We start from the raw sequence: 21,636 nt of genomic DNA, 5'->3' as shown, positions 1-21,636 counted from the left end.
CTGGGAGTGGTAGTCGTATTTAAAAGCCACTCAGTTGGGTCCTACTGATGGCTGTTCTCAAGACATCCAGATACAGGAGATTATTCTAAGATGTAAGACGTTGAGACTTCCCTGGTGGCACAGTGGTTAAGAGTCTGCCTGCCAATGCAAGGGACACGGGTTCGATCCCTGGTCCGGGAAGATCCCACATACTGCAGAGCAACTAAGCCTGTGTGCCACAACTACTGAGCCTGCGCTCTAGAGCCCACAAGCCACAACTACGGAGCCTGCGTGCCACAACTACTGAAGCCTGTGCACCTAGAGCCCGTGCTCTGCAACAAGAGAAACCACCACAGTGAGAAGCCTGTGTGCAGCAACGAAGACCCAACGCGGCCATGGGCGTCATGGGGCCACTGCCTCACCGCTTCTGGGTTCCATCACTGTGGGCAAGTCTCAGGCTGCTGCTTGATAAAATGCTGATACTTACTCCAAAAGTGCAGATAAAAAGAAACAAGAGATATGATGTGTGTATCTCCTGTAACAGGGGTGCCTTCTTACACACACACACAGATTGAGAGAAAGACAGGTAAGAGAGATCCCTGCCGATTCTCCTGAAGCCACACAGCGTGATGTTCTTTTTCCTCTCTTTGACTTTATTGAGGTCTAACTGACATACAATAAATTCATGTATGATTTTAGGTCCTTCAGTTAACTCTCCGTACATTTCCTTCCTAAGGAAGGAAGCACGAGCCACAAATACAATTCAATTTATTCGTGCAAATATTGTTTACAATGTCTGTAAGCTCCACGAGAGCCTGTATATTGCCAGATGCTTCACCACTGGGTCCCTGACATCCAGCATACTGCAGGTGCTTAATAAAGACCTATGGAATGAAATGAGTAAAGGATAGCAAAACAGGCATTTTCCCATTCAGGAGCAACCTTCTTGATTCTCTCAACTTGTCCAAAACGTCTCTATATGCCTCACACCTCAACCCCCACCTCAACACAATGGCAGCAGGCGTGGCATTCAGTAGGCGCCCCAGCGGGAGTGAACAACCTCTTGCCAGGTCCCTGGTCCTGCGGTCCCGGGTGCAATTCCCCTGATTGCCGCGAGGCGGCGCGAGCGCCTCGCGCAGACCGCCCCCCACCCCACACCCCGTAAGCCGGCGCCCGCAGCCCAAGAGATTCAATGGGCGAGGCTCTACCATGCGCCTCCTGAGTTCCCGGACTGCATTAGGCTCTTGGGGGCGCAGACCCGGCGGCCGGTCGGTGTCCATTGAGGGGGATCCCAACCAGAACCGCGGGCTGACCCCGGGAATGCGGGCGGGGATCATGAACAACGTTCTGAGTCCGGCGCGGCGGGGTCGGGGCTCGAGGGCCGGGACCGCTTCCGGGAGGAGTGTCGGGGCAAAGTCGCGACCTCTGACCTGTCTCACCGTCCCCCGGCCCCGGCGCTGTCGGAGAGCACGGTCCGCCGGCAGCGCTCCGCCCCGGGGCCCTCCGCGCAGGCGCCGCCGGCCATGGTTCCCATGGCGACGGGGGCGCTTCCCCGCCCGAGGCCCCGCCCCCAGCAGGCTAGGCTGCGCTGGGCCGCGGGCGGCGCGGGCAGGTGCCACGGGCTGCGGGCAGGTGGAGTCGCGGCGGGCCGGCGGCGGCGGCTCTAGGGTAGGTTGAGCGGCGGCCGCGGTAGATGGGGGCAGGACATCCTCCCCCTGTCCCCGGCCTGCGAGGGGGCTGGGGAGGCGGCGGCCGGCTATGGCCGCCAAGTTTCTGCTTGGCTGAGGCCCCGGGAGAAAAGTTGGCAAAGTTGGCCGGGGAAGAGGTGGGGACCCGGTGGATCTCCCGGGGCTTTGGGTCTGCGGGGAGGGGGCATCTCGATTTGGGAGCCGGGAGGTCTGTCTCTCGAGACTTGGGAGTGGATCCCGCGGGAAGATCCCTCACTGGGCAGCCAATGGATCCCACGCCACCCGGTTGAAGACTTGGGAGTCGATCCCAGGAGTGGATCGGGCGCTGGTGGCCTGGGGTCCCATTTGATCCCCAGCCTGGGGGTGACTGTGGACGGTGATTGGAAACTGGGAGCTAGTTGATCCCTCTCCTCTGACCCGCACTGGTCCGAGCCTTGGTAGTGATTCCGAGAGGAGATCTGGTGGCCGGGAGCTGGGGTATCGCTGGAGATCTGTACCCAGCCTGGAACTGCTAGGATCCGGACGTCCGTGCAGGTTGGAGGCCCAGGAGGTGGACACTGGGAAGCGGGGGTGCTGATCGAGGCGGAGCCCGGGGCGAAGGGATCCTGCGGGCACCTGGGGCGGTGGAGAGAACAGCGCGCGGGGCCCCACGAGCTCCGGGGCTCCGGACGCGCCCTCCCCGCAGGGCCTGCGCACCCCTCCGCGCGCCTTCTCAGGGCAGAGGCGCCCTGATGGGATTAAGGCTCAATCCCCCTGCTCCCGGTAGGCTCGGGTGGCCCCCACCCCGCTGGCGACGCTGCCTAGGGCTACAGGCGGAACCCAGGGGAAGGGAAGCGGCCCGTTGACCCCCGAGCCGGGCCCGACCTTTCCACATCCTCCTAGCACACACTCGGCACGGAGCCGCGGCGCCGCGCCCTAAAACCCTGCTTCTCCGCTGGTCGGTGGCCGGTCGGTAGTGGGGCTGCCGTGTGACCTCCGCGCGCCGCCGAGGTGGCCAGGGCTTCTTGCCCGCGGGACTGAACTTTCTCCAGACAGGAGCTGCCATTACCTTTTAGAAAGGAAAGGGCTATACCTGTTGCACAAAGAAAGTGCTTTTTCTTTGCAGCTTCTTTGTGACCTTGGACAAAACACTTAACCTCTCTGAGCCCAGGTCTCCCTTTCGGGCAAAATGGAGTGGGGGTGGGGGTCACAGTCCTCCCTCGTCTAGGTGACTGGCAGGATTAATAGGTATACAAGGTATGAAACAGGTACAGGCTCTGTAAATATTAGTGGGCCCTCGTTCTGTGGTCTCTCCTTTCCCTTTTCTCATCCCCTGCCGCTTCCCCTTGGGTATCTGAAGGAAGGCTCCAGAAACCCAACTTGCTGTCTTTTTAAACTGCAGGATTAGGCAGATATTTAACTTAGTCTTTCTTCCAAAGGGGTTTAATTGCCCCTCTGATCCCCCTTGCAGAGAGACGCTCTAGGGTTTGGCTAATCAGTAACCAGGGCATTTGGACAAGACTTCTCCCCTGGCCCAGCTTTCCCTTTGCTAATCCATCGAAGCTCCTGGACAAACATGCATTCACCCCCCAGACACCCATGTCTCATCCTTGGGACAGTTCCAGAGGGAGTTGTGCATCCACTAGCCATGGTCCTGGTGGTTTTATGGGGAATCCTTTTTAAAGGATTTGCATGCTTGACAAGGGTGCAATTATCCTAGAGAAGTACAGGGTTTCATTCACTACAGTGTCTGGACATGTGAGAAGCTCATTTGGTCAACCAGTGTGTGTATCGAGCACCTACTATGTGGCAGACACTAGAAATGGTGGACCCAGGGCAATATAGGATCTGTCCTCCTGGCTTGCGATCTAGCTGTGAGCAATCAGCTTGCCCTGCAGTCCAGTGAGGCAGCTGTTCTGATTCTTGATGTTGGGGGTATAACCCTCACCGCAGATTCTGAGTCTGGAGGTGCCCCCCTCCCCCGGAGGTCCTGGGGGCTGGCTTTTATTCAGGGCTGACCTTGGCAGGAGAATGGGACAGCCCACTATCTGGCCATGAGCCTTTCTCCCCTCTCAGCATCACCAGAATACATCTCTGACCATCTCAGAAAAAGAGCCCCAGAGGAATGTTTTAAATGTGCATTCATTCATTAATTCATTCAACAAATATTTCAAGACACCATGTCAAAGAGGAGGCACACCCTTAAGGGGTAAATTCTTTGTGAAAAGAGGCAGTTGTCCAGAAGGAGAGAGCTGTGATAATGGGTAGAGGGGCTGATGGCTTCTGACCTGGAGTGGGGGACAGTGGGCAGGGGGTTTGTTTCTTGGCGAGCACGCCCATGGGTAGAGGATGGCATTATGCGCTGGAAAGAGGGAACAGAAGGAACAGAAAGGCCTGGGCGCCTGGATGCAGGAGGGAGCATAGCGTGTTGGCTGGAGATCCTGGCAAGGGCCAGGTCAACCATTCCCAGGGGTTTGGACTTTGTACCGGTGCAGTGGGGTACTGTGGGAGTTTCTCTGGGGGAGAGGGATGGAGTCAGATGTGTGTTTTGGGAAGCTTGCCCATCTCTTGGGGAGGCTGGATGGGAGATGGTGTGCCAGGAGCCTGGAGACTACTCAAAAAATCCAGGTGAGAGGTGATGACGGAACTGAACTTGGATAGAGACAGTGGTCAGTGTTGTGTTTCAGGAGCCACGCAGTTGAAGACCCCTTCCTGGAGGCATGGCAGTCAATCTGGAGAAGGAAACCCCCAGTGGAGGTGGCCTGAATATTTTAAGTGTCAGTATTTCATTCAAGTCGGCAAACCTTCCTGAGCATCTGTTGTCACCTGCCCTGGGAGGGTCATAAAATCTGAGGGGACTTTACCTTGGAACCCTCACCACCTTCCTGTGTGAGGGGGTGGGGCTCGTCATTCCCATTTTACAGATTTAGGACTCAGTGTTGTGGCGGCGAGGTCTTTGTCAGCTGCCAGTGGCAGAGCAGGGATTTGAACTTGCTTCCAGCTTGCAAATCGCGGATGTTTGGAGTTAGGGAAGTTGAATAGAGAAGCCACAAATGTTGGTGAGGTTGGGTCAGGGTGCAGCAGGGGTTAACCCAGGGAGGCTTCCAGGAGGAGGCAGGGATAGAAAGGAGGGAGTCGGCCAGGGAGACTCGGGGGCAAACCCTGGCGCTGCCCCTTCCTGGCTGTGGTCTGAGGCCATGGTATTTGGTTTGAGACTCAGTGTCCTCATCTGTAAAATGGGCTCATGATAGGATACTCCCCTCCCTCAAAGGGTTGTTATACAAGTTGAGAGAAGCAGTGCATGGACATTACCAGGCGTAGTGTCTACACTGCTCTGTGCCCACTAAGTAGTGGGTAGGATTATTATAATAGATGTCATCACGGCGTGTCATTATATATATATATATATATATATATATATATATATATACTATATATATACACACACTATATATATATACACACTATATATATACACACACTATATATATATACACACTATATATATATATATATATATATACACTATATATATATATATATATATATATATATAGTGTTTCAGGCAGGTGGTGCTTGCTTCTCCCAACCTGGTGTGTTTGGTGGGGGGGCGGGGGGACGTTGGGCGACCACAGGTGACACTTGAGCTGAGTCTTAAAGGAGGAGAGGGCAAGGATGAGGACATTGCAGGCCCCAGGAGCAGGACAGGCAAAGGCAGGGCCACTAGGGAACTGCGTGCTCATTGGTACACCCAGAATACAGGGTGTGTTGAAGAAATAAAAGTTAGACCATTGGCAACAAAAATTCTCTTTACACCCCCTGCCACACTCCCTAAATACCCAAACAGGAAGGCTTTGACAGGTTTGGGATTGAGAGGAGGGCAGAGGGGGAATCTCTGCCCAGGAGTTTCACATTTCTTCCCCCACTCACCCGTCCAGATTACAGGAGTGTGACCCCAGACAAGCCATTCCCCTCCTGGGACCTCAATTTCTTCCGCTGTAAAATGGGAGGATTGGAGAGAATGTAGAGAAAGCACATAACACATCAGAACAACTGCTTTTCACTGAACCCTTTACATGTGCTGGGTTCTGGGCGAAGCTCTTTTGTTCTTTTTTTATTCTTCACAACAAACACAGGCGGTGCCTGCTTGGGGACCCTTGATTCTGCAGTTTATAAAACAGGCTTTGAGGGGTCCCTTCTGCCCAAGACCACTACTGAAACTCCTGTCATTTACAAAGAAGCTAACAAACTTTGAATTGAGAGATACACACACATGCACACACACATTTTTTTTTCCTTCAATGTGATGGATATTTTATTGAGCATCTTCTATGGGCACAAAAGAGCCTTTGCCCTGAGGAATTCACTCCACAGAAATCTGGTCAATTGGATGGGAGGGAGGGAGGGGGAAGGCAAAGTGAGACAAATATGGAAATGATTATGGATTGACTTCTGGGACGTAGTTATCACTGCCACATTTGCCAATTGCTCAGTTGAGTGACCTTTGAAATGTTGTATAGCCTTGCCTCCACTGAGAATATAAAATACATTCCAAAGGCTGATCTTTGGATATTCACATCACTGAGTCAGAAGAGATACACACACACACACACACACATACACACACACACACACACACAGTATAATAATAACATATAATATATATATTATTGTAAAATAACATGTAACACACCAAACACTTCAAAGATGGCAAAATGATTTTATGTTAAGTGAAAAGTAAAATCCCACCCAAGACCCCCCAATCCCATTCCTCAGAGATAATGCAGTCAGCAGTTTCCCTCGACCCTCCAGAAACTTTCCACATACATATGCTCTGTTTACTTCTTTCCAAGCCCTTATCACACTCTGCTATCTTAAGTTGTTTTGGGGTTTTTTTTTTGTCCACTCTGGAACCAGATGGAAAGAGTTGCATCTTGGTTCTGCCACTTATATTGGCTGTGTGACCTTGGGCAGGTGACTTAACCTCTCTGAGCCGCAGTTTCCTCATCGGTAAATGGAGATAATAACGGGTCTTACCTCTGAGGGTTGCTGTGAAGAGGAAATGAAAAGGGGCTGGCACATGGTCAGTGCTCGGTATGTGTTGCTTGTTATTATTATTCTTGTACCTTGTGGTGGTTGTAGTGGAGGTGGTATTGCTTCCTCCCCCTCTAGATGATGCCCCAAGAAGGCAGAAACCCTATTTGTCTTCACTGCTGTTTCCTTAGTAAACAGTTGTGGAATAAAGAAATGAATCAGTATATGTGGACATATGCTTTGAACAACAACAATCATAAGACAAAGAATTTCACGCAGAAATTAAAAATAGATGTGGACCCATTTTAGACTGTGTTGACTTACTGCACTCTTAAAAAACTGAACAATACTTCAATGCATGAAGGTGCTATTAGTTATTGAGCACATGCCCTGCTGGTGGACATTGAGTGGTTTGTTTTCTTGCTATGACACACATGTCACGGTGACATCCCTGCTCGTTTTGGCTTTGCATATTTGTTGAAGTCGATGGGAGGACACATTCCAAGATGCGGAACAGTTGGGATAAAGGATGTTTAGAATGTTGATCTCACCTGCTCAGTTTCCCTCCAGAGTGGCTGTACCTTTCCTACTCCTTCCAAGGCTGGAAACACATAGTCCTTTGTGTCAGTCAGGTTTCTCCATGATAATACCGTGTAACAGACATCTCCCAAATCACAGTGAATTTTTTTTTTTTGTCTGCGTTTGGTCTTTGTTGCTGTGCATGGGCTTTCTCTAGTTGCGGTGAGTGGGGGCTACTCTTCATCGTGGTGCATGGGCTTCTCATTGTGGTGGCTTCTCTTGTTGCAGAGCACGGGCTCTAGGCATGTGGGCTTCAGTAGCTGTGGCACATGGGCTCAGTAGTTGTGGCTTGCGGGCTCTAAAGCACAGGCTCAGTAGTTGTGGCACACAGGCTTAGTTGCTCTGCAGCATGTGGGATCTTCCCGGACCAGGGCTTGAACCCGTGTCTCCTGCATTGGCAGGTGGATTCTTAACCACTGCACCACCAGGGAAGTCCCTGCAGTGACTTTTAACAGCAAACATTTGTTTCATACTTGGGGGTCATCAGATGGCTTGGCTGACCTTGGCTGGGCTTGGCGGGGAGGCTGGATTCCAGGCTTTGGGTTGGGTTCCCATCTGCTGTGTATCTTCATCTTGGTACCCAGGCTGACAGGCAGCAGCCAGCCAGGACGTGCTCTTCTGTGGTGGACAACAGATGCTCAGGAGCTCACTGGGAACCTGCAGAGCCTCTGAAAGCCTCCCCTTGGAACTGGGAAGGTGTCATTTCTGCCCTCATTCTCTTGGCCAAAGCAAGTCACATGGCCAAACTCAATATCAATGAGATGGAAGTATGATCCTCTCATGGAGGCTGAGAGGGAGCTAGTATACATCTTCTGAGCAGGAATACAGCCTGCCACATGGGTCAGGACGGTCCTTGCCAATATGGAGGGTCCGCCCAGAGGTGGCGGTGAGCATTGTGGCTCATGATTTGTGGGGGACACATCAGAGCCGGGGTCTGGGTAAGGAGACTCAGTTTGTGAGAACTCCCAGAACAGGCAGTTCACCTCTCTGAGCCTCAGTTTCCTCATCTGGAAAATGAGAATAATGCGTCTTTCTCTGGCAGAGTTGCTGTGAAGCTTGAAACAGTATTGGATAAGGAGGTGCTTTCTGTGACATGAGGGGCAAAGGTGAAGGATAATCGTCTTGATGATGGTTTATGCTCTGGACTTTGTTCCTCAAGCTCTGGTACCTGTAGCCAGTGGACTGGGAGATCACAGTGAGGCCAAGGGGAGGCTGTGGAGGTGATCAAACTGGCTTCAAATCCCAGCTCTGCTCCTTATGGTCCTCGTGACCCTCAACCAGTCTCATCACCTCTCAGAACCTCAGTTTTCCTGTTTGTAAAATGGACACAGGGTGCTTATGACCATTAGCAAGAAGGACTGTGAAACACTTGGCATGAAGTAGATGACAAATAAATGGTCCTGTGACTGCGGAGCTGGGATGGGGGTGGGGGTTCCTGATTGGGGTGGAGTGAGGAATTCTGCAAAACTGGATATTGGTTCTGCAGAATTGGTTATAGAATTAGATATTCCCAACATCCCTTGGGAATAATGCAGAGAATCTGGATCCAGACTGCCTGTGTTCAGACCCCAGCTCCACTACTTTCCAGCTGTGTGACCTTAGGCAAGACAATTAGTCTCTCTGTGCCTCAGTTTCCTCCTCTGTAAAATGGGAGTAACAATGGTGCCTGCCTCCTGAGGTGGATGAGCATTAACATAGTGCCCTATAATGAATGTACATGTGTCATTTTTATTTTATTTTTATTTATTTATTTTTTTGTGGTACGTGGGCCTTTCACTGTTGTGGACTCTCCCATTGCAGAGCACAGGCTCCGGAAGTACAGGCTCAGCGGCCATGGCTCATGGGCCTAGCCACTCCGCAGCATGTGGGATCTTCCCGGACCGGGGCATGAACCCGTGTCCCCTGCATCGGCAGGTGGACCCTCAACCACTGCGCCACCAGGGAAGCCCCATGTGTCATTTTAAAAAATTAATTAATTAATTTATTTTTGGCTGCATGGGTCTTCATTGCTGCACACGGGCTTTCTCTAGTTGCGGCGAGTGGAGGCTACTCTTCGTTGCGGCATGCAGGCTTCTCTTTGCAGTGGCTTCTCTTGTTGCGGAGCACGGGCTCTAGGCACCCAGTCTTCAGTAGTTGTGGCATGCGGGCTCAGTAGTTGTGGCTCGTGGGCTCTAGAGAGCAGGCCCAGTAGTTGTGGCGCACGGGCTTAGTTGCTCTGCAGCATGTGGGATCTTCTCGGACCAGGGCTCGAACCCGTGTCCCCTGCATTGGCAGGTGAATTCTTAACCACCAGGGAAGTCCCTACATGTGTCATTTTTACAATAATACTATTGTCATTATTACTAGTATCATTATTATGTATGAAGGTCTGGTGAGGTTGCTTCTGGTCCTTGGGGCACCAGGGCCCTGGGGAAAGGAGTGACTTAGGACCCCTGCTTCCCAGCAAGTGTTTTTCCCCTTCTGCTGTAGCTGGAGGGCTGTCAGTTAATGGATCGCTGTTTCCATGACTTTCTGTCCCCAAGGCAAGCCTTGACTATCCACTCAGCCCCATCAGGCCAGGGAGGGGTCTTGGATGCTTTGTGTTTAAGGAATATTCACACCGCCCCGTTGTGGAAACAATCAGCAGGTTTCAGGGAGCCCATGGGTATGAGTATCAGCTGGAAGTCACCTGAGCTAGGTGCAGGGTTAGAAGTCACACTTACTCCTTCATTCAATGAAAATTTATCGTGTATCTATCACTTGGCAAATCCCGAGCTGGCCATGGGGAAAATGGGATCTGCTTGATGTCAGGGCTGGATTTTTGGAGAAAAGTTGGGTGGCGCCGGCATGGGATACCTGTGTGACCCTGTGTAGGTCACTTCACCTCTCTGAGCATTTCCCCATCGGTGAAGTGAGTCTTAGATGGGCCAAGGTGTCACTGAAGGTGAGAGAGGACAGCCTTTGACCTGTGTGTACCTGATGGTCTCTGCCCTGGCTCCTGTGCCTTCAGAAGTTTGGGGAGATGACTGAGTCTGCTGTTCCTCCATCTGCTGAGACCTGGCTTTTGAGAACACTAAATGTTATTTAGAGTAAAATAAAAATAATAAGTAGGAAGTTTTGATTCTGTCCCAGGCACTGTGCTCATCCTTGTTTTATTTGATTCTTATGTCCCCATTTTACAGATGAGAAAACTGAGGCTCAGAGAGGGAGCTCCATGCCCAGGGCCTCTACTAGGAAAGGGGAATGCTGATTCTTGCAGCCTGACTTAGCCCCTGTGCCTTGAATCCCTCCTTTGCTGCCTCCCTGGTGGTAAAGCAGGCCAAGCTAGACAATCCTAGTGTTCCATCCCATCTGTACTGTGTCATTGCTGTGTGACTCTGGGCAAGTGACTTTGCCTCTCTGAGCCTCAGTCTTCATCTGCAGAAAGAAGATGCTAGGATTTTCCCTGTGGGGTGGTTTTGAGGTTAGGTGAGGTAACTGTGCACATAGTAGGCACTTTAAAGATGGGAGCCCTGCCCCATAAAAAGATCAGTTTAGTATTCTTAAAAACTGTAAGTTATGCCAAGGAATGACTTTATGAATCACTATATAAATCTTCCTTGTTTGTAGTAGCAGAAGTAATCACAGTAGCAGTAATTCAAAATAATAATTAGCGTTGATGAACTGCTTCTTATACTCTAGTTCCTTGTGCATTATTATATCCGATCTTTTCTCAGTGCTAGTGTTGTTCCCATTTTACAGATGAGGAAACTGAATCCCGGTGTGGTGAACCTCCTCGCCCAGAACTACCAGCTAGTGGCAGCCCTTTTGTGTGTGAATCTCCTTGGTGGAGACACAGCTGCACTTTCAAAGGCTCCAGGTCAGGGCTGTGGCTCTGTGTTGACGTTTCTTTTTGTTTTGCTTCCTCAGTGAAGAAAGCCCTTTCTGGGTGCCATCCTGTTTACCTGAGGCGTGGTGAGGCACCGCTGTGGGAAGGAAGCCCAGGGTGTGTGGGGCCCACCAGCAGTGGGAGGCCAGCGGGCACGCTGGGTACACCGAGGTCACTCCGTGAACTCCCGCCACCCCGCCCGCCCAGACATGGAGCCTGGGCCTTAGTGGGCACAGTGCCTGCCAAGCCCTGCCCGGTGCCCTGGGCTGGGCTGGGGATTGACTTGTTGGGGAACTCCCAGGGCCCTTTGGCCTGGGAAGCTGCCAAAGTTTGCCTCTCCCTTTCATTTTAGGCCCCAGCCCTGGAAATCTCGCGTCTTTATTTCTAGAATGGATTACCTGCCTGCCAGGGACTTACTTGGCATGAGAAGGGGTCCAAGGCCATGACAGAGAATGCAGAGTATATTTGAATGAGTTCTGGGCCACTAGTCAGGACCCCTGAGTACCCACTTCTCTGCTGTGTGTCCTTGGGTAAGCCCCTTCCCCTCTCTGGGCCTTTTGCACAGGGGGAGGGGCAACTGGATGAGTAGATCCCAGAGCCTCTTATTCCTGCTGTGCCTTCTGGGAAGACTCAAAACCAGACCTTTGAAAGGTAGGGCCCAGGAAAAAAACAAAAAAAAAAACAACAACAAAATCCCACCCCTTGTTGAAGACCTACTGTGTGCCAACTGCCTTGTTAGGGAGGTATTACATCTATGTCTTCTGTCGGTCCTCAGAATGACTTGGACAGGTGGTATTACTAACCCGTTTTACAGATGAGGGAACTGAGCCTCAGAGACCTGAAGCCTTCCTCAAGGTCTCTTAGCTTGAGGCAAGAAGTGGCAGAGGCTGGATCTGAACTCAGGTCTGCCACCTGGAAAACTGCCAACCCCTATGGTAATAACTCAATGCAGTGGGTCCTCCCACCTCCCCAAGACCATGTTGAAAATACCATGTCTCCCCTCAGAACTTCCCGGGCAGTGTATCCCTGTCCTCTTTTGGGAGAGTTGGTCATTTTCATCTTTGTTATTAATTAAGCACCTACTGTGTACCAGGGCCTGGGCTGGGCCCTGGGTCTCAGAGCTTCCTGGGATACAGCTCCTGTCCTCCCAGAGGGGACAGATGAGGGGTTACAGGGCACCGTGCCCAGAGCTGTGATGGCGAGTGTGGGGCCTATGGGGGCACCGGGGTGGGGACCCTGTTCTCCTGGCCCCGCCTCCTGGCAGCCTCGAAGCAAAACCGTTTCCCTTGACACACTCAGACTTGGATGAGATGGGAAGCTTTGGCAACCAGCATTCCACCTCCTTCTTGGAGAGGTGAGGTGTGCCTGGTTACTGTCGGATTTAACTGCAGGGAGGAGATGATAAGACGTCCAAGTGTCGCCTTTATCCAGATGCCTTCATCGCAGCCCCTCTGCCCTCCTCCTTTTCCTTCATTAAAGGGGGGGATGGGGTGGAGGGGGGCAGCAAAAAGCTCTGGAGGAATTTTTGGAATGCTCAGAATGCTGGCTGACCCAGCAGAGCAAGTGTGAGCCATCTGCCCTGGCTTTAGTGGGCTCAGCTGGGCGACCTCACGGGCTTTCTGGGTGTCGCCCAGTTCCTGTACCAAGGCCCGGGTCACCCCCGGGAAGGTGGCTCTTCTGTGGACCGCAGCAGCAGCCCACCACGATGACACTGCTCGGTTGGGAGCCATGCAGCCCTGGGGTCACCTCCTGCCTCTGTTTTGTCGCCAGCCATGGGCGTGGCTTCTTCTCCCTGCATGGGTGTCCGTGCCACGGAGCGCGGGTGCTGATGCCCGTCTTTCAGTCGGGCCGGGAGCTCCCAGCGAGGTCATGTAGGTGAATGTTGGGGTGAATGGCCAGTTGATATTCGTGCTGGTCTACTGGGGTGGGTGGTGATGTTAATTAAAGCTCCCACTGTGCGCATGCATCCTTCTGCAGTACCACGGGGTTTCTATAACCTTTACTATTTACACCTGGCCAGCCCTTCTGCCTGAAGGTGGTGGCAGGAAATAACTGTTCAGTGCTGTAATGGATGATTCTCAGTTCATTTTCCAAATTAATAATTTTTATTCTCTTTTTATCCTTAGTACAATATGTTTACATCATGCTACAGTATATGTTCCTTGTCAAACATTTACAAATACAGATAAACAGAAAGGAGGAGGTAAAACTCATACAATCCCACAATCGAAAGATAACCAGGGCTCATATTTTGCAGTGTGAGTTTTAGACTTGTGCACAGTACATGTGATGGAGAGATGTCAGCACTGCATTCTGCGGTTTAGAGTGTGGCTTTATTCTCAGGTGGCTTGAATCCATATCCTGGCTCTGGAATCTCCTAGCTGTGTGACCTTGGGCAGGTCACTTTCCCTCTCTGAGCCTGTTTCTCCTCTGTGAAGTAAGGTGGCTGTGAGGATTAAATGAGTCGATGTCTGTGAAGTGCTTAGAGAGATGCCTGGGATACAGCAAATGCTTCATGTTTACGAGCCACCGTTTTACACGTATGCCTATTTTTCCTTGTTTTGAGCGCTGTGCCCCTTTCTAGCAATGCTGTAATCTACAACTCGCGGGTTTGGACATTAGGCTGGGAGACACCCTGACCACCTCCTGGCAGGGCCGGGGCCAGCAGTGGGGGCTGCTGAGAACGGGGGTTGGTCCAGCTGGTTTGGCTGATACAAAGCACTCCGGGCACGCTCACAAGCCGGTCCTGATCTTTATCGCTCAGGGATGCTTCCTGTCCCCACTGAGTCCTAGGCGTTTGTCCAAATTAAGGCCGCTGGCTGGTCCCAGCAGCTGGAGGTGGCCCCTGTAAATGAGCTCACCGAGAACCCTTCTTCTTCCTCCCTTGGCGGCCGCAGTGGCTTCAGAAGGATGGGCTCAACCACAGCTGGGAAGAGGGGCAGGGTCGGCTGGCCACCTCTAAGCAGGTCTGAAACTAGGAAGTCACACCTGACACCTATGGGGACCCTCAGAGAGAGGGAAGGGGTTTGGGGAGCCATCGGGCAGGACAGTTTATGGAGCCTGGCTTTCAGAAGTGAATTTGGGGTTGGCGACATCCATGGGGGGCAAGCGATGGTGTGCTTTACCAGCTCAGTGACCACGGGCAAGTTAAACAACCTCATCCGCCCTCAGTCTTCTTCTCTGTAAAATGGGGCTAATAATAGTGGGTCTCACCTTATAGGGTTGTTGTACTATGATATGTAAAGGTCCTAGCACCACTGGACCCATAGTCAGCACCTCCTCCTCCTCCTCCTCATCATCATTTGTACATTTAAAACAACATGGACTGGGCTTCCCCGGTGGCGCAGTGGTTGAGAGTCCGCCTGCCGATGCGGGGGACACGGGTTCGTGCCCCGGTTCGGGAAGATCCCACGTGCCGCGGAGCGGCTGGGCCCATGAGCCATGGCCGCTGAGCCTGTGCGTCTGGAGCCTGTGCTCCGCAACGGGAGAGGCCGCAACAGTGAGAGGCCCGCGTACCGCAAAAAAAAAAACAACAAAAAAAGCAACAACATGGACTGAGCCAGACACTATGCTAAGTGCTCGCTATGCATTATTTCCTAGTTATGGATTGTCGTTGCTGTTATTAACACTGTTGTCCTGCTGTCTGATTCCACACTGCTTGGGAGTATGTTTAACCATGGCTTCACACCTCTGAGCGGGTGACGAAACACTCAGCACACAGTCAGTGATCAATAAAAGGCAACCACAGCGGTTATTATTATTAGGTTTGCTGGCACTACACGCAGCTGTTGGACAAGAAGCAGCTCCCTCACCAACCCAACGTCTGTAATTTGGAGCGCCTGCCTGTGAGTGTTCTTCTGGGGCTGACCTTGAAATCCAGGTTTGGGACTTCCCTGGCGTCCAGTGGTTAAGATTCCGCGCCTCCAATGCAGGGGACGTGGGTTCAATCCCTGGTTGGGGGACTAAGATCCCACATGCCGCATGGCACAGCCAAAAATAAAAAGAAAACCAGGGGCTTCCCTGGTGGCGCAGTGGTTGAGAATCCGCCTGCCGATGCGGGAGACGCGGGTTCGTGCCCTGGTCCGGGAGGATCCCACATGCCGCGGAGCAACTGAGCCCGTGAGCCATGGCCGCTGGGCCTGTGCGTCCGGAGCCTGTGCTCCACAACGGGAGAGGCCACAACAGTGAGAGGCCCGCATACCGCAAAAAAAGAAAACCAGGTTTTCCTTGTCCATTTCAGTGCCATGTCCCTGCCCCCATCAGCAGTCCTCCTGGCTGTTTATCCACTTCAGCTGCTCTGAAGGATGGTCGCCGCATCCTGGGGGTACCCCCGGGATCCTCCAGAGTGAATGTTGTACCCTCGACACGGTACCTGCCAAACGTCTCTCCCAAATTTGGGCGTGATTAATCTGGCGGTTGTTGTGGAGGATGGTACAAAATTCGCACCCGGAAACTGTATTTTTAGGGGTTGGATCGTGGAGGCAGGGTATTGGGAAGATAGCTGCTCTTGTGGGCTGCTGGCTTGGGCTCTGGCTGCAATCTTCATCTTCTGCTGGCTTGGAGTATGGGTGGGGGGTTTCCCTCTAACTGTGCTTCCAGAGGCCGACCGATGCTGGGAAATCTTCAGTTCCAGCGTGTGTCTCCTGTGAGGGGGCGGGGTAGGCGGCTGGAACACGCCGGGACCCCAGCCGGGTTTCCCTTCTATCTGAAATCTAAGATCATACTAGAGAAAGATGCTAAGTACTAAATACAATTCTTTGGGTAGCTCTTAATACCGAAACAAGACAGAATCATTATAGAACACAAGCAAAAAATAAAAATACAAAATAAAAATCAACCAAAATGTTACCACCCAGGCAGATATCACAGTGATAACAACGAAAATAATAAGTTAATGACTACTGAGCACTTGCTAAATGCTTTACATGCTTTATCTCACTTCACCTACTCAGAAAAAGGTATTCCTGAATTCGGGACCCTGTGCTCATGAACGCATGGTCAGAACCACCCAAAAGATCTGGTTCCCCCATTGATCCTTCCGTCAACCCCCTAGGATGTGCCAGGCACGTGCTAACTCACTTCATTCTCACGGGGACTCAGAGAGGCAGGAACTCTTCTTGTTCCCATTTTCCAGATGAGGAAACTGAGGTCCAGAGAGGTGAAGTCCCTAGCCCATGGTCACTCAGGAGGTGGGATGTGAACCCACGTAGAGCCTCTGTTTTGAGGATTTAATGCATCAACTCTGTGTTTCCCAAACTCCAGTCATTCCTGTATCACCTTGAAAATTTTTCATATTTATGTACTACCTGGGACTGTTCCTCAGTTAACGTTTTTCTTGAACTTGACTCACTTTTTAAAGTAACAGCTTTATTGAAATACAATTCACTTACCATATGATTCATTCATTTAAAGCCTACAATTCAAATTACAGTTAAAAATAGAACTACCATATGATCCAGCAATTCCAGTTCTGGGTATTTATCCAAAGAAAATGAAAACACTATCTTGAAAAGACATCTGCACCCCCGTGTTCACTGCAGCATTATTCATAATTGCCAAGACAGGAAAGCAACCTAAGTGTCCATCGATGAATGAATGGATAAAGAAGGTGTGGCATATATATACAATGGAATATTATTCAGCTATAAAAAGGAGTGAAATCTTGCCATTTGTGACAACATGGGTGGACCTCAAGAGGATTAAGCTAAGTGAAATAAGTCAGATAGAGGAAGAGAAATACCAGATGATCTCATTTATATGTGTAATCTAAAAAAACCCCAAACAAACCCAAAACAAAAGCAAGACCTCCAGTACATAGATACAAAGAACAGATTGGTGGTTGCCAAGGGTGGGGGGTAGTGGGCCTGGGGGTTGAAATGGGTGATCAAAAGGTACATGCAGTTATGCAATAAGTCCTGGGGATGTAATGTATAGCATGGTGACTCTAAGTTAATAATATTGTATTGCATATTTGAAAACTGCTAAGAGAGTAGATCTTAAAAGTTTCATCACAAGAAAGAAACTTTTTGTAATTATGTGTGGTGATGGATGTTAACTAGACTTATTGTGGTGATCATTTTGCAACATATACACTTGAAACTAATATAATGTATGTCAATTATACCTTAATAAAAAAATTTTAAATAAAAAGAATTAAGAACGTATATAGTTCAGTGGTTTTTAGGACATTTTTATGACCACAAAATGAAATTTTGTATTCATTAGCAGTTATTCCCCACTTCCTTCCAATTCCCCCAGCCCCTGGTAACCATTAATCTACTTTCTGTCTCTCGGATTTGCCTATTTTGGACATTTCATATAAATGGAATCATACTGTATGTAATTTTTATTCTGGCTTTTTTCACTCAGCATGGTGTTTTCAGGGTTCAGCTGTGTTGTCAAGTGTATCAGGACTCCATTCCTTTTTATGGCCGAATAATGCTCCATTGTATGGCTCGACGACATTTTGACTCATTTTTTAAAAACTTAAAAATATTTAAAAAGATGTTCAACGTGCTGGTTATATTTGATCTCAAGCATGGGGAAATACATCACTTAAAGCCTTTTTCTTTTGACTATAACTGGAGATTTATTATGTTCTAAAACAGATCATTAATAAATGCAATTTCTTTATTCATAAGTTCCCTCTCTTTTTGTCTGTGTACAATTTGCAAAACTATTCTGAAAGCGGAATATATGTGCACAAGTCTGCAAAGACTGCAAATTCAGAATATGGTAAATGCTTTACAAGTTACTTTCAAAAAACTATCTGCTGTATAACTGATTCACTTTGTTATAAAGCAGAAACTGACACACCATTGTAAAGCAATTATACTCTAATAAAGATGTTAAAAAATTAAAAAAAAAATTAAAAGAAAAAAAAACCTATCTGCCACAACTGGGCCTTTACAGTGCCTTTTTCTTTTCTTTTTCTTTTTTGATAAAAATATTTCAATGCCAGCCTTCCTTCCGCTGCGTTATCACTGTGGTACACACACACTCCATGCCCTGATGCACTTGGGACCGTACATTGTAAACTCTTAACAGGCCACCCACAAAGTGAGCTGTTTTATCGTGTCGTGTCGTTGTTATATTTGCGGGAGGGGGGTGTGATGAGATATTTTCCATTTTGTCCCATGAATGAGAAAAACACAGTCTTCTGCTAGAACAGAGGAGAGATTTAAATTTCAGCGTTGATTGCTTGCATGCTGTATGCTGCCCCCGTCCACATGTTGGGTTGAATGTATGAAAGTGCCATTTTTGTAGCCCAACAATGGTGGAATGTTGTAATTTCATATGGTACAACCTGAGGAGGACCCCACCAGGTCAGCAATATTGGTCCCTGTTTGCAGATGAGAAAACTGAGCCTCAAGAGGGAGGTGACTCAGCAAACACAGCCAGGACAGGCAGAACTGGGACAAAGTCCCTACTCATTTCATATGGCCTCCCTTGGCTCTTGCAGTGACACTGCTGACTCACAGGCGGTGGATGGGAGCTTTGGCTTATGTTTTCAGCAGCAGGGACGGGTTTCCCTGCACCATCCACGCTCCCCTCCGTTCCGCGTGGGCTGGCCACGTGCCTAACTGCATGCCCCGGGGAGGCCGCTGGCTGGGAACGGAACAAGTCTACCCATCTCTGGTCTCCAAGGCCCCTGACAACCTGGTCCTTCCTCTCCCCATCTTGAGCCAGCGACTCGGGGCTCTTGGCCCCGCTGCAGCCAGGAACACTGAGCCCTGCGCATCCCTCCCTGGAGGATTGGTCCACATTTGGCAAGTCCCCGTCTACGGAGCAGGATGGCAGAATCCCCAGGGGCGGGCATTGGATCCGGGCCCTAACCAGGCTGTCTGGATTTTTGTGCCTTTCCTTTGGAAGCCTTCCTTTCTAGGGGAGGGAACAAAAGGCCTCGAGTGTGTGTTTCTCTCAAGGTCACAGAGCCAGCTGGGAGCTGCTGCGCAGGGACAAGATGTCAGGATTCCTGCCACCCAATTCCTGCTTCTTCCCCCCCCGACACCCTCCCGGCCCCCTTGAGCCCCCCTGTTGTTGGAGCCACCCGTCCTTGCTGCCCCCCACAGCAGGTGTGAGCTGGCTGGGGGTGCCACACAGCCCCCGAGCTGTCTGGGTGGAGCTCCAGCACCCACTGGCCACCCGCCAGGTGACTTGGGGAGCCCACCGGGTCGGTCACGGCTTGAAGATAGACCAGCACCCCAGCAGGTGGAAGAATGGGTTTGGCCCTTTCCCCACCCATCCCCCGCATGCTGGGGCGCACCCCCGGCTCAGCCCATGGGCCACCTGCCTCTCGCTGCGCCTGAGTGTGCCGGGCTTTGCAGGAGAAATGCTGCCTCGGTCCTCCCTGCCAGTGGGGAGGGGAAGGGGGAGACAGAGGCGGGGGTAACTGGACCAGCAGAGTCACAGCCCAGTGTGGATGACCCCAGTTTCAGTCTTGCCTCTGGACAAGTCACATCACCTGCCTCTACTTCCGTTTCCTCATCTGCCAAATGGGTGTGATAGGCCTGCTTCAAAGGACTGATAAGGGTTGGGCCTGTAGTAGGGGCTCAGTAAATGGCCATGTAATGGGGGAGGGAGTAGATGGAGCAGAGCAGGCAGGCTCTTGTGTCCAGGAAGCCTGGGCTCAAGTCGTTGGCTTCACCACTTGCTGCTAGTGTGACTCCAGGCAAGTTGAGTCCCCAGCCTCAGTTTTCCTGTCTGTACAATGGGAATGACAGGAGAACCAATTTGAATGTGCTGTTATGAGGATTGATTGAGATGCTGCCTGTGAAGTTCTTATTAGCTGGGCATGTCTTTGGAAGCTGTTATGATTATTATTAATATAATAATAATGTTTCCACAGTATCAGCATCAGATGCATCTGAGTGTGTTTATTGGATGACCTTGCAACCCCGGCAAGGGGATGTGTTTCTTTGAAAAGGGGGAAACCAAAGGGTGATGGAGGCTGGGGGATGGATGATGTGAACCCTCAGGGGCCCTTCCTGTCCAGAGATTCTGGATAAAATGTTGGTCCAAGGCCAGGGACTCTGTGTTCTGCTGTCGGGGCCCTTGACAAATGGGGTCATTGGCCTTGGTGAGGCAAATGGGTGGATGGTAGGCAGGATCCACCCCCAACTTGCTGCTGGGGTGTGAGTCAGAAACAGAAAGGCCTGAGTGTGTCTGAGTCCCTCTAACCCTGTGGTCACTTGGGGGCACCCCCCTTCCCCCCCTTCCTTCCCGCGGGGTTCTGGTGGGGCCCAGGGGTCTGATGTGCTCGCAGGTTGTTCTATGGACTGGTTTCTCACCCTTAGATTAGCAGCGGGGTGGGGTGGGAGAGCTGGGGTTGCTGAAGCCCTAAGAGGGCAGGGTCTTTGCCCTTTGTCACCCAGCAAGCCGAGGGCAGAGGGCTCTTGACTCTGGGCTCCGGGCAGGGACATTTTATTGCTGAATTGGCCTCTGTCCTCACTGAGTTTAATTTCTCCACTTTCTCACCTGCAGTACATAGTCTTTATTCCTTACTCATAAGTGGCACCTGGTATTAACCAAACCACGAGGCCAAAAAATACACTCCCCTGGACCTACATATTTTTCATGTGGGTGTCCTCCAAAAGCTCAGAGGGGGGATGGTAATAACAGCCACCACCATCATATAGCTGTTAACACATTGAACACGTGCTGTGAACCAGGCACGCTGCTCTGCACTTTATAACGATTAACTCATTTCATCCTCCCAGTGGCCCCATAAGGCAGGGATTGTTATTTTTATACTCATTTTACAGATGTGGTAACTAAGGTACAGAAAGGCAAAATAACTTGCCTAAGGCCACCATGGTAGAACTGGGATTTGAACCCAGGCAGCAAAATCTGGCACCAGATTTCAAAAATAAAAATTATACTAAAATTGTGGTGAAGTACACATAATGTAAATTTAGCATCCTAACCATTTTTAGGTGTACCGTTCAGCAGCATTAGATATGCTACCGTCATCACCATCCATCTCCAGGATTCTTTTCATTTTGCAAAGCTGAAACTCTGCACCCATTAAACACTCGCTCCCCATTCCCAGCTTCCTGCATCCCCTGATAACTGTTACTCCACTTTCTGTCCCTGTGAATTTGACTAGTCTAGATACCTTATGTAAGTGGGCTCATGCAATATTTGTCCTTTTGTGTCTGGCTTATTTCACTGAGCATAATGTCCTCAAGGTTCACCCATGTTGTAGCCTGTGTCAGAATTTCCTTCCTTTTGAAGGCTGAATAATATTCCATTGTACATAAACACCACACTTTGTTTATCCATTCCTCAGTCGTGTACCTGGACACTTGGGTTACTTCCACATTTTAGCTATTGTGAAGAATGCTGCTATTAACATGGGTGTACAAATATCGCTTTGAGATCCTCCTTTCAATTATTTTAGGTAGTTACCCAGAACTAGGATTGATGGATGGTATGATAATTCTATTTTTAATTATTTGGGGAACCACCATACTGTTTTCCACAGCAGCTACACCATTTTACATTCCCACCAACAACGTACAACCACAT

At 50.4% G+C, this 21,636-nt stretch overlaps 1 protein-coding gene across 2 annotated transcripts in view; it reads left to right on the top strand.

Annotated features, from left to right (window-relative positions):
• Positions 1–1,556: 1,556 nt before the first annotated feature.
• The window catches only part of KIAA1671 (KIAA1671 ortholog), a 185,392-nt gene continuing 165,312 nt past the window's right edge, over positions 1,557–21,636 (top strand). Inside the window, exon 1 of one of the 2 annotated variants that reach the window (XM_067014673.1) lies at positions 1,557–1,647. The gene's annotated coding sequence lies outside the window, so the exon portion shown is untranslated. The remainder of the gene's footprint in view (positions 1,648–21,636) is intronic. The other variant, XM_067014674.1, reaches the window with a different exon arrangement.

Source organism: Kogia breviceps, chromosome 15 (assembly GCF_026419965.1).
Source record: "Kogia breviceps isolate mKogBre1 chromosome 15, mKogBre1 haplotype 1, whole genome shotgun sequence".
In the NCBI taxonomy this organism is placed as follows: Eukaryota; Metazoa; Chordata; class Mammalia; order Artiodactyla; family Physeteridae; genus Kogia; species Kogia breviceps.
Note: the sequence above shows the minus strand (reverse complement) of the source record. Positions and strands in the feature narration are given on the sequence as shown.